The sequence below is a fragment of the Schistocerca piceifrons genome, chromosome 3 (assembly GCF_021461385.2).
Source record: "Schistocerca piceifrons isolate TAMUIC-IGC-003096 chromosome 3, iqSchPice1.1, whole genome shotgun sequence".
NCBI lineage: Eukaryota > Metazoa > Arthropoda > Insecta > Orthoptera > Acrididae > Schistocerca > Schistocerca piceifrons.
In genome coordinates this window covers 217,611,485-217,623,658 of record NC_060140.1, presented here as the reverse complement: position 1 = coordinate 217,623,658, position 12,174 = coordinate 217,611,485, and positions in this window count along the sequence as shown.

Sequence of the window (12,174 nt, the reverse complement as noted above, 5' to 3'; positions counted from 1 at the left end):
TTGAAAAGGTACAGTACTACCCGGCATAGAAAAGAATTGCCTCATTGGGTACAGTAATACCCGTTGTATAATAACATACTTCGTTGTTCTTGTCAGCCGGCCGGAGTGGCCGAGCGGTTCTAGGTGCTACAGTCTGGAACCGCGAGACCGCTACGGTCGCAGGTTCGAATCCTGCCTCGGGCATGGATGTGTGTGATGTCCTTAGATTAGTTATGTTTAAGTAGTTCTAAGTCTAGGGAACTGATGACCTCATATGTTAAGTCCCATAGTGCTCAGAACCATTTTTTGTACCAATCCAAAAAGTGCACTATAGTAATAAGGAAAACCATTAAGAGACCATGGGATTTTGAAATGTGTACGTAATATAGTGCCTTCTGGGCAGAGAATTCTTTGTTTTCTTTTATGTTTAAATGTACTGGAGGAAATTTTGTATCACTGCAGTGGTAGAATCTCAGAAAATAAGAGAAGAGATAGGAAACAACATGATGGTCATGATCATTCAGTAGAGGGTAGTCATTTTATTCAGACATTCCATAAGCTAGATATTATTGGAATAGCCAAGCTCTGATTAAAATGAATGCAATAGAATGGGAATGTGATCTTACCGAGTTGGTTTGAGTACATCGGAAATGTTTACAGACAGTGCCATATTTAAAATGTATTAGTCAGATGCGTTTAATTCCGTTGCGTTGAGATAATTAAGAAGAAAAAATTATAGAAAAACAGTTGGGTGATAGGGCTTTGCTGTCAATGTACAGTGGCAGTGGCTACGGTAGGTTTATCAACATTTCCGATGCACAAATATTAAGAGCAATCGCTGGCAGGCCACACATCTAGTAGACCTAACTGCTAGATGCAACAGGTGGGAGAGTTGCGACCGGAAAAGATAACGATCGTAAACTCTCTAAATGTTGGCGACACTGTCCCACTACTGGTTGCAGAATCATGTCTCTGTACGATAGAGCAGTGATATTGCCCTCAGCAAGCACGAAAACTGTACGGTGGTCCCACGTAATGCCACCCTACAACATCACTATACCATCACCTTGTTGCACATGCGGCACACAATGTTGGAAGTGGTCGACATTACTAGGTTGTCTCCAGACACATTGTCTGCGACTGTCAGGGTACAAACAGATCTGTGTTTCATCAGCAAACACGCGACGCAAATCCTGGGGCGTCAGTTCTGCATGATTTCTTGCCCATCGGCAACAAAGTCGATGATGTTGTTGTGTACATCGGTTGGAACCGATTACGTGTCCAGAGCATATCACTTTGAGTCTGGCACACAGGTCGAGCAGCTTCCACGGTTGACAAGCCTTCTGCGCATGACGCAGTAATGCTCACCAGACGATAGGTCCCGATCATCCTTCGTGGCACAATGTTCACGCTGCTATTGGCCGGACGTGTCTAACGCGCCTCAACTGGTGCTTTGCTTTGAACTGAAGTGCTACAATCCGTTCAAATGCGGCTTTCTACCTACAGGTGGTGCTCATGGTGACTGCTTGTATGTTTACAAAGAAAATCATGAGTGAACTTCCAATCGGTTGAACAGCAGTCGCTGTAGCAGCACACCAGCACGACATATTGGGGTGATCCTAAACTTTCGTTGATGTGTGTATGACGACAGTTGAATCATTTCCGAAATCTCCGCAGCTGTTCCATCACCTGAATCGTCTATTAACCGTCTCGCGTTTGTAGGTACGTTCGCACAGGCCGCGGAAAATGACATTCTAGATAGATCATTTACGGCTCGCCAGATGACAGTTCATAACCTAATCGACATCCACCTATCAGTCCGATAGACTAATGTTATCCTAGGCTCTACTTCTTCTTTCAATCAGCTTTGCATAAAGTAGTATCGGCTCACACTCTTAACTAGCCCAATTATTTCATACAGTATTTTACGAGGGTAATCCCAAAAGTAAGCTCTCCTATATTTTTATAAGTACATAGACCTGTTTATTTCTGCAATGGTTTACATCAGTTTACAGCTTGAACATTTAGCTATTTTTCGACATAATCGGCATTTTTGTAGAGGCTGTGGCAGTTTTTGTATGCCCATGTCATACCAGCTCGCCACCATGCTGTTCAAAAAGTCATGAACCTCTTCTTTCACCTCGTCGTCGGAACTGAATCGCTTTCCGGCCAAATGTTCTTTTAACTTAGGGAACAGGTGATACTCACTGGGCGCCAAGTCAGGACTATAGGGTGGGTGGGTGATTATGTTCCACTGAAACTGTTGCAGGATTGCAACGGTTTGCTGAGCGACATGTGGGCGAGCGTTGTCATGAGGAATGTGTACGCCCTTGCTCAACATTCCTCTTCTCCGGTTCTGAATTGCCCGTTTGAGTTTTTTCAGAGTCTCACAGTATCTACAGCGTTAATTGTGATTCCACTGCATAGCCTTCGACACTGTCTCCTCAGGAATTGACAGTCTCCCGCTCCTTTGTTCGTCGTGAATTTCGGTCCGTCCAGCTGCAAACTCTCTACATCACTTACGAACATTTTGACATCCATGCACGACTCACCATACACTTCCATCAATTGGCGATGGATTTCAATCGGCGCAGTGCCCTTTGCGTTCAAAAACCGAATAACTGAGCGCAATTCGCACTTGATGGTGACATCCAACCGGTGCTCCATTCTCAACGGCTGCCAAGCCAAGACTGTGCGCCTCACAGTGGCGTGCGCATGTTTACACACAGCGCGTGAAGCACTCTTCATAACAGTGTGACAGTTGGCCACACATACAGAGTTCTGTACTTATAAAAAAAAATAGGAGACCTTACTTTTGGGATTACCCTTGTACCTTCCCCTTTCGCCTAGCACCCATTCTCTAGCACTTCTCCACCTGAACCCCACTTCATCAGACACTCCTGCCACACACTCATTTTTTACGCGTGATCGAGATACATTAATAAATCACTATAGATAACGGAAAACCAAGTTTAATAAATGCAAGAAAATCGTAAAAACAGGAGTAAGGCGATTAACGGGATGGAAAGGTGACACAAGAGACCATAGCAACTTACACGGACAATACTGAAGATTTAGGGTGGCTTTCGATCGCCTCGTCAACACTGCCAGGTATCCTGATTTCACCGGGACTGTGCCGACATTCCTGTTGAAGAGATTATTCTTGATTATACCTTCTCAGGATCCCCCGTTTCCTTCACGACAGAACACTCATAGACAAGCTGAGATATCGACGCAGTTCCAGTGCAAGTATTCGAGATATCAACGACCAGTTACAATAGTTGTGGGCCAGATTGCCTTGGGAGAGAATACACCCTCCCCAACCGAATCAATGTATGCTTCCACGCCAAACTGAGTACAACGTCGTACTGATAAGTGAGCTCATATTGCCAAGCTCTTTGTAAATCTGACTTGATTTTGTAATAACTAGCATAACATCACATACCCTCACAAGTCGTGAAGTTTCATTCCGTTCCCTTCTCCCCTTCTGGATGTTTCACTTTTTTCCTATTTTTTTTTGAACCAATAAATTTTCCTACAAAATTGCACTAAAACTCGGTCTGTAAGTCGTCTGAATAAGTTTTCATGAATTTCCAAAGTTGACACCTAGTAGTGTGAATGAAGGTACGTCTGGGGAGGTAATACCACGCGTAAAAGTATCCGAACGATTTGAATTACAATCTGACTGGTATGCAACCCATAAAGCTGAAATAACATGAGAATACAATGAAAATAAACGGATGATCTTCAGCACTTTAAAATAATATGTAAACTCGAAAGTAAGTGGTAACTTTAGGTTATAAACTGATCTCGGAATAGTTAAGAATTCTTCCTGGCATTTCCAGGTTACAGTAAGAATTCTTAGAAAACAAACAAGCAAAAAAAGAGCGTAGAAAGAATACACAAAGGAAGAGCGAAGCATAAAGGCAAATAGCTAGTTTACAAATGCAAGCAGAAAATAAAAGATATAAAAGGGAAGGAGTACAAGCACTAATGGAATAGTACCTGGAGGGCTGTAGTTTTACGTTCGCTTGACAGTGAAAGATACTTTTTTGCTCTGGTGGACGAGACTCATGGGAAGAATCCAGCTTTGTCGGAGGAACGTATCGACGTTTGCTTGAAGAGTTGCCCTGACGACACGCAAAATGTCAGGAAAATAAGGAAGGAAGATTGTATTTAACGTCCCGTCAACAGCGAGGTCATTAGAGACAGAAGACAAGCTCGGATTGTGTCAAGGATGGGGAAGAAAATCGCCCTTGCCCTTTCAAAGAAACCATACCGGTATTTGCCTGGAGCGATTTAGGGAAATCACGAAAAACCTAAATCTGGATGGTCAGACGCGAGTTTGAACCGTCGTCTTCGCGAATGCGCGTCCAGTGTGCTAACCACAGTGCCACCTCGCTCGATAAATGTCAGGGTGGTGGACAGAGACTTACACCCCACTTCCCTCAAATTCGAAAGAGCTTATACTAAAAGAAAAGTGGGTATACGTCGTCACTTCACCTTCCTAGTGAGCAAAAAGTGCAGAAAGCTCAGAGTGAAGTATTCTGGAAAACGGATTATTACTTATTGTCGGTATACCTGATTTGCAATTGGCGAGGAAGGTTTAAATAAAATACTAAAGCGAATGACCGTTTACTGAACAATATAGGTCTGGAATTTCAAAGAAAAGGAGAGTAAACAGAAATAAAGCGAAAAATACGAGAATTATCCAAGTAATGAAAGTAGTGCGTAATCTGCGCCACACAGTACTGTAAGTCAACCAGTAAAGAGCCATAATACCAAGTGTTAAGAAAAGTTAAAAAACAAAGCAAAATAAAAATAAAATTTGTTCAGCGTATCTGAGCAAACTGATAATTGAGAATGTGTGAATAAAACACAACGTATGTGCACCTTAATACACATTGGTCAGCACCATCTATATGATTGTGATGGACTTCATAGTATTGCTCTGGAACGGAACGTGATCAAAACAACCTTTTGCTAGACGTCAAAAGTACAACTGTGACAAATTTTAGCGTCACTAAAATGCAAGACTGGTGAAATTAAATCACTGGAACACAGTAGCAGATTTAAAAAATTCATAATATATATTAAGAAAGAAACAGTTGCAAGCACCTGGAATTTTTTGGTGCATTGAATAATTAGGTTAGTGGTCGCAAAACGTTTTTGCTCAGAAGCCAATACTGAAATTGTGGGGCACCACCTTTGGCCGCATATGTAAAAATCTTACTATTCATTGGTAACCTACGTAAGTTGGTGTGTTGATAAGTTCCCAGTAGGCTTGCTGTAGTAACAGTGCGGTAAGTTGGGCGTTGGCCCCCTTAAGTTACTGATCGTTAAAAGTCGGCACCATTCGGAACACTCCGTGTCGACTGTTCTCTGTTTTAAATTGTCTCCGTGAACCCAAAGCTGTGACACTAATTTTATTGTCAGATGATATGTTATTGTGATGTCTGTGTAATGGTACCTAAATTTAAATGTATTTGCAGTATGAGACATGATCGCAAATATTTACTAAATGTTTCGAAAGTCTTTCTTCCACTTGGTTACATTACGAAAGCTTTAGTTTAATTTCGTATTTCTTGCTACAAATATGCATCGCATCTGAAAATGACTATGTTTATGATGCCCATTCACGTATTCATGTAGACTCTCTGATTTACGCAGGGTGACAATACAACAATGGTCTCAGCCCATTGTTACCCGCACTGAAACTAAGTTTATTGTGCGGTTTCTCTTCCTGTAATTGCAGTAAAGCCAGCCGGTACCTCTGAAGCGTAGTACAAAATCTTTTACTAGTTTTTTTTTTATTAGACTCAGTTTCTTCAGGAACTAATGACCCGAATATTCTGTGTCTTTTGACCTCCAACGATTCGCACTGCAAGATTAAATATGGTGCGGCTTCATTCCCACCGCCGCATACTCTGCACTTAGGGACTTCTTTCGCTAAACCCATCTAGTGTAGGCGTTTTCTAAAATTGCCATGACCAGTCATCAGTGCTAATGAGTTTAATCAGGCTCATGTTCAAGCCCAGGATTACAGAACATTTATTGGAATATGGCTTTGGCATCATTAGCTTATTATATTTCTTTTTGTGGAACTTAGTCCAGTATTCTGCGTGCTGCCTTCTAATCCAAATTGGCAGTTTTCTTCTTACCATCGCTTTAAAGATGATTAGACAGGTTCCGGTCCAACAAATGGAGTTGTCGCACCTGTCCTGGCCAACCTATCGCCTTGTTCATTGTTACTGATTCATGAATGATCAGGAACCCGCAGCAGTTACCCTGTTGCCTTCTCCAAGTCTCACAAGGGCCGTACGGCATTATGCAACTATTTTCGAACTCGTTGCAGGGAGTGATGGAGATTTAATAGCTGCTTGGCTGTCTGAATGAATGTAGACTCCACGATCCTTGTAGCACCTCCGAAAATTCTCTTCCGCGCACACTCTGATAGCGGATATTTCCCCCTGATTCAAAATGGTTCAAATGGCTCTGAGCACTATGGGACTTAACTTCTGAGGTCATCAGTCCCCTAGAACTTAGAACTGCTTAAACCTGACTAACCTGAGGACATCACACACATCCATGCCCGTGGCAGGATTCGAACCTGCGACCGACTGTAGCGCCTAGAACCGCTCGGCCACCCCGGCCGGCTTTCCGCTTAGATTACCGTGCCAGCTTCCCTAGAGAAATTGCTCCCTCTAGTCTATCTTTTAGCTCGTATACCTCGTCCCCAGCACCTTCGTCTGTTTTCGATCCGTCAACAAACTAGAGTATGCACCTGAGTTCCTGCTTCCACTACTGTCTACTTCCAGTTATTACATTGAAAGGTTTATTGTCATAGATGGAAGTTGTTGAATAGCCTGCCGGTATTTCCCCGAGCATTCCTATATTTATTACATTCACCATATTGATGTGCGATTCTGGATTTCCTAACGGTTTTCAGTGGAGGTGATCGGCCAACTTTTCACTGGCCAACTATAATTTCTCCAGTGCACTTTTGATTCGACGAATGAGTCAGGTACACCCAGCAGTTGGGAATGGCAAGCATTTATTCTTTACCATTTTCAGATATACATAAGTCACGCTTATTCAGACGCTACTAAACGTTAACACCATTTACACTGGAAATTTATATTCGAAACCGGTAAAGAATAAACACCTATCAGTCGCAACTGTGGTTTGTAAATGACTCCTCAGTCGAATAAATCTACTGCGCAGTTGTTGACAATGATCCGCCATGTTTATGACATCAAAATCCGCCATTGTAGGGAACAATAAGTTTAAATTACAGTGCGCCAGTCTGACAACGATTAAGCACATCATAAAATATTACTGTCTCTGTAAGTATTTTTGTTTGTTACTGAGCGAGAAACATACACTCTTAAGAAGTTCTTAATATTAGTTGACATTTTTGGATTCGACTGTTAGTTGTTAAGTGCATTTTATTGTAAACTGCGGCTCAGAACCGCGGGACACACGAATATTTGATTTGGGCCACATACAGCCAACGGGTCATAGTTTTGTAGTGTCACAGAATAGTGAAGAGTTGGAAACGTGGAATATTGTCAATGTTTCGTTGCCTATGCCGAGAGCCAGAGGCAATAGGTTAGCCAAGAGCTAAGAGGATTGCACATGTATCGGAATGTGTCGTCAAGCAGGGGCAGTGGCCTGGTTACACACAATAGGCGAGAGAGAATTGCTTAGCACGCTGGTTTGTGTTACACAGAGACTTTCGTAGAGTGTAAGACAGGTATAGCGTCAGCTGTACTGCATTTCATAACTTCGCGTAAGTCTGCCGTAACAACACATAACTCTCTCAAAAGAACACCTAAGGGGCGAGTACGACAGATAAATCAGCGTTCATTACAAACGAGCATGACGTCAGGACGTCGCTCGTGCTTCCTTTAAATACGCCAGCTTTGATAGCAACAAGGCACTCGCAGTTAGATGTGTGCTGGGACGCTGCGTATCGCTCAGTTCGGTGATCGACATGTTAATCTTTATTAAGGAGATGTTGCAGTAAGAGCGGCCCATCCAGCAGCAGCTGGGAGGGGATAGTAGCAGCTCTGGTCCTCTCCGCTGCCGCTGTCAATCATCAACCCAGGATTAGCAGACATCGTGGCAGACTCTTTCGCCGCCAATGCTGACCAAATCAGTGAGCCGTCGTCGAGATCGTGCGGGGCCTAGGCCCTGTGAATCCGCCACCACAACCGGGTGAGCCGATGACGGTGGGGGACTGCAGCCCGTTCCGCCCGTCCACCACAGACGAGCCACCAGGAGAAGCAGGGAAGAAGACGGGGTGGGATAGAGTACACTCCACACTACGAGAACGCCTCTCGTGCCGACAGCGCCGGAACTCCAACCCAGAGTCTCCTACGCGCAGCAGCTTGCTGTCCGCCGCTGAGCCGGCTGGCCAGCCGGAAGCCACCAGCCACGCGCGGCCAAAGTAAGGGCATTCCACCGCTACGTCACAATACGCGGCGCTGCTCTAGCAAGACTGGTACGGCCCGGAGCTGGTGTCATCGCTCCAAGTCAGCGAGGATTCGGGGAAGGTCGTTGATATCACCAAGCTCAGCCAGCCTGTGCTATGCGGGCCACATTGTACTCAGCAGGAATAAAGGTGTCAAGAATTAATAATGTTTCTTTGGCATTTCTGACGCGTCCACAGTCATTTCCTAGCATCCTGACAACTGGAGAGGTCACCGCTCGGCTTCCAGTCCACTGTAGGCGACCGGGACCACCGGGGCGCCTACAGTTTGACGACCATAGAACTAGGTGACCCAGAAACGTGATATGTGCGACCTCTGTGTCACGGGCTGCCTGCATCATCAGTCAGTATTTGAGAGGAGGCTGCCCTTCCGGCCACTGGCGCTGGATTACTTAAGGCAGACTGGACAGTTCTGTTTTGGGTTGGTTCTTTCTTGAACTCGCATAACTGAGGGTCTCCCGCCCCAGTTCTTCCACAAGGGACCATTCTTTGCCAGTACAGAGAATCGATCCCGTTCCATCCGTATGGCAATGAGACATTTCACCACTCAACTATGGAGGTGGATTGATTTTAATAAATAGTCATGAAATTTGAAGCGCAATTGTGTGCGCAACAGAGGAGGAAAAGCTTTGCATTACAAACTGCAAGGCAGTGACACATGTAACGTCCTAAAGTATTCCACCATGATGTAGGACGCAAATCTTGATCTAGGTTTTTCATCCTTGATTGAAGTAACTGTGACAGTCGATCTTATATCGAGGACTGACGAACGCTTCAGTCTTCCAACATATGTCTTCTACTCTCGTAAATCCTGCACATTTCTTACTTTTACGAGGGAGATAGTTCAATGGTTAAGTCCAGTGTGATTTAATTTTGCATGGCTCTCATAAATCATTTGAGAGAGTACCTGGGACGTTCCTCCAGCGAGGGGTATCAAGTTCCATTACATTATCTTTCCCTCGATAATGACCTGAATGCCATGAGATGTTAAGCACTCTTCTACTTTCCTTACATGGGCATACAGTGCTGAACGAGGAAGAAGAAGGAAAGTCTGCGTCCACATGTGTGATTTTTACAGCGGGATTCGAGCTGGAAAAAAAGCAGTAGGAATTTTAGCAACCGTTTCGGTCACACCAGAGCAAGAAAAACGCCGGGCGTTGGATGTCAGACGGCCACGCACACCTGCCAGAGAAGCAGCTTCTCGTGAACAGCCGGTATTTCACTGCATGGCAACTCAGATTTCGCAGTATGTTTGTTACTCGCTCGTCGTCGACCAAGGCGGAAACGTAAGAGGAAAATGGTTAATCCGCTCTATATTAAGTGACAAGTCAACAAAGGAAAGGTCTTTCTCCTACTTTATGAATTGAGAAATATCTCGATATATTTTTTGAGTATTATCAAATGTCAGTTAGTTCAATGGGAAAACTGTTATCTATTGCGAAACTGACATTTCTAAAACAAATACAGAGATCAGGGATTGTTCTTTTCGATTGTTCTATTACATGTGACAGATAAAAATTACTTTTTCAGATAGAATAATGTCGGAGGCTACAGCCATGAAGGATCTTTAAATTTTTCTATACTCCTGACATTGTCAGCCCGTGGGCGATCTGCAATGTGTGATAACTGAAGAAAAATTCACAAGCCAAGATCACTGAAAAAGCATTTTATCGGATGACCGTTCTGACAGAGGTGTGCTGTCATCTTTACATGCGAACGTCTTAGATTAGCCTTTACCGTGACTGTTACACTGACATCGAATGAAGCAATAAGTTTACTGTTACCAGTCACTATTTATATCTATGAAGCGTTTCGAAGGTTTAAACCTCCATCATCAGGTGGATTAACTGTGTTAGTATGACATATGTGTGTTTTGTTACGATTTTGGGGTAACTTGTGGCACTATCTAGTGAAGAAACAAAAACCCTGTTTCAGAACATGGTTTCGGAAGTTTTTTGAGTAAAAACTAAACGTACATTTTCACTGCGAAACACGTTAAGTTTTTTAATCAAAAATTTTGAAAAACTATGTTCTGAAATAGTGTTATTGTTTCTCCAAAAGACAGTACCACTGGTTACCCCAAAACCGTAACACAACACACACATATATAAACATATGTAAGTCCACCTGATGATGGAGGTTTAAACCATCGAAACATTCGTGGATATGAATGGACAGTGACTGGTAATAGTAAACTTATTGCCTCATTCGATATCAGTAACAGTCACGGTAAACCCTAACCTAAAACGTTCGCATGTAAAGATAACAGTATACCTCTGTCGAAACCGGTCATCCAATAAAATGCTTTTTAGCGATCTTGGCTTGCGAAATTAAAAAATGGTTCAAATGGCACTGAGCACTATGGGACTTAACATCTGTGGTCATCAGTACCCTAGAACTTAGAACTACCTAAACCTAACTAACCTAAGGACATCACACACATCCATGCCCGAGGCAGGATTCGAACCTGCGACCGTAGCGGTCACGTGGTTCCAGGCTGAAGCGCCTAGAACCGCACGGCCGCAACGGCCGGCCGCTTGTGAAGTTTTCTGCAGCTGTGCAGCAGCGGCTAGAGTTCCAACGCCGTGCCGCCGCCCTCACTAAGGTCTGCAGCTGTATTTCTGCTGAGTTTTTTTCCAACTCGAATTCAACTGGAAAAATCGCAGATGTGGCTGCAGCCTAAGATTGTTTTAAAAGACTGATTGTCCGAAAGTGTTCTCCTACAAACGTTAAAACAACATGCTTAAACGAAGATATTTTTTACACAGCGAGAGACGTACGGACTGCTGAAAGTCCTCCAATGATCGGTAAGGCATGCCGTGAAATTGATGGTATTTTAAATACAACAGTTCTTTTATACCAACAAATAACTTTCACTATTGCCCATTAAAATTGCTACACCAAGAAGAAATGCAGATGCTAAACGGGTATTCACTGGACAAATATATTATACTAGAACTGACATATTACATTTTCACGCAATTTGGGTGCATAGATCCTGAGAAATCAGTACCCAGAACAACCTCCTCTGGCCGTAATAACGGCCTTGACACGCCTGGGCATTGAGCCAATCAGAGCTTGGATGGCGTGTACAGGTACAGCTGCCCATGCAGCTTCAACACGATACCACAGTTCATCAAGAGTAGTGACTGACGTATTGTGACGAGGCAGTTGCGCAGCCACCATTGTCCAGACGTTCTCAGTTGGTGAGAGATCTGGAGATTGTGCTGGCCAGGGCAGCTGTCGAACATTTTCTGTACCCAGAAAGGCCCATACAGGACCTGCAACATGCGGTCGTGCACTATCCTGCTGAAATGTAGGGTTTCGCAGGGATCGAATGAAGGGTAGAGCCACGGGTCGTAACACATCTGAAATGTAACGTCCACTGTTCAAAGTGCTGTCAATGCGAACAAGAGGTGACCGAGAGGTGTAACCAATGGCACACCATACCATCACGCCGGGTGATACGCCAGTATGGCGATGACGAATACACTCTTCCAATGTGCGTTCACCGTGATGTCGCCAAACACGGATGTGACCATTCGAAAAAATGACGTTTAGCCATTGGTGCACCCAGGTTCGTCATTGAGTACACCATCGCAGGCGCTCCTGTCTGTGATGCAGCGTCGAGGGTAACTGCAGCCATGGTCTACGAGCTGATAGTCCATGCTGCTGCAAACGTCGTCGAACTGATCGGGCAG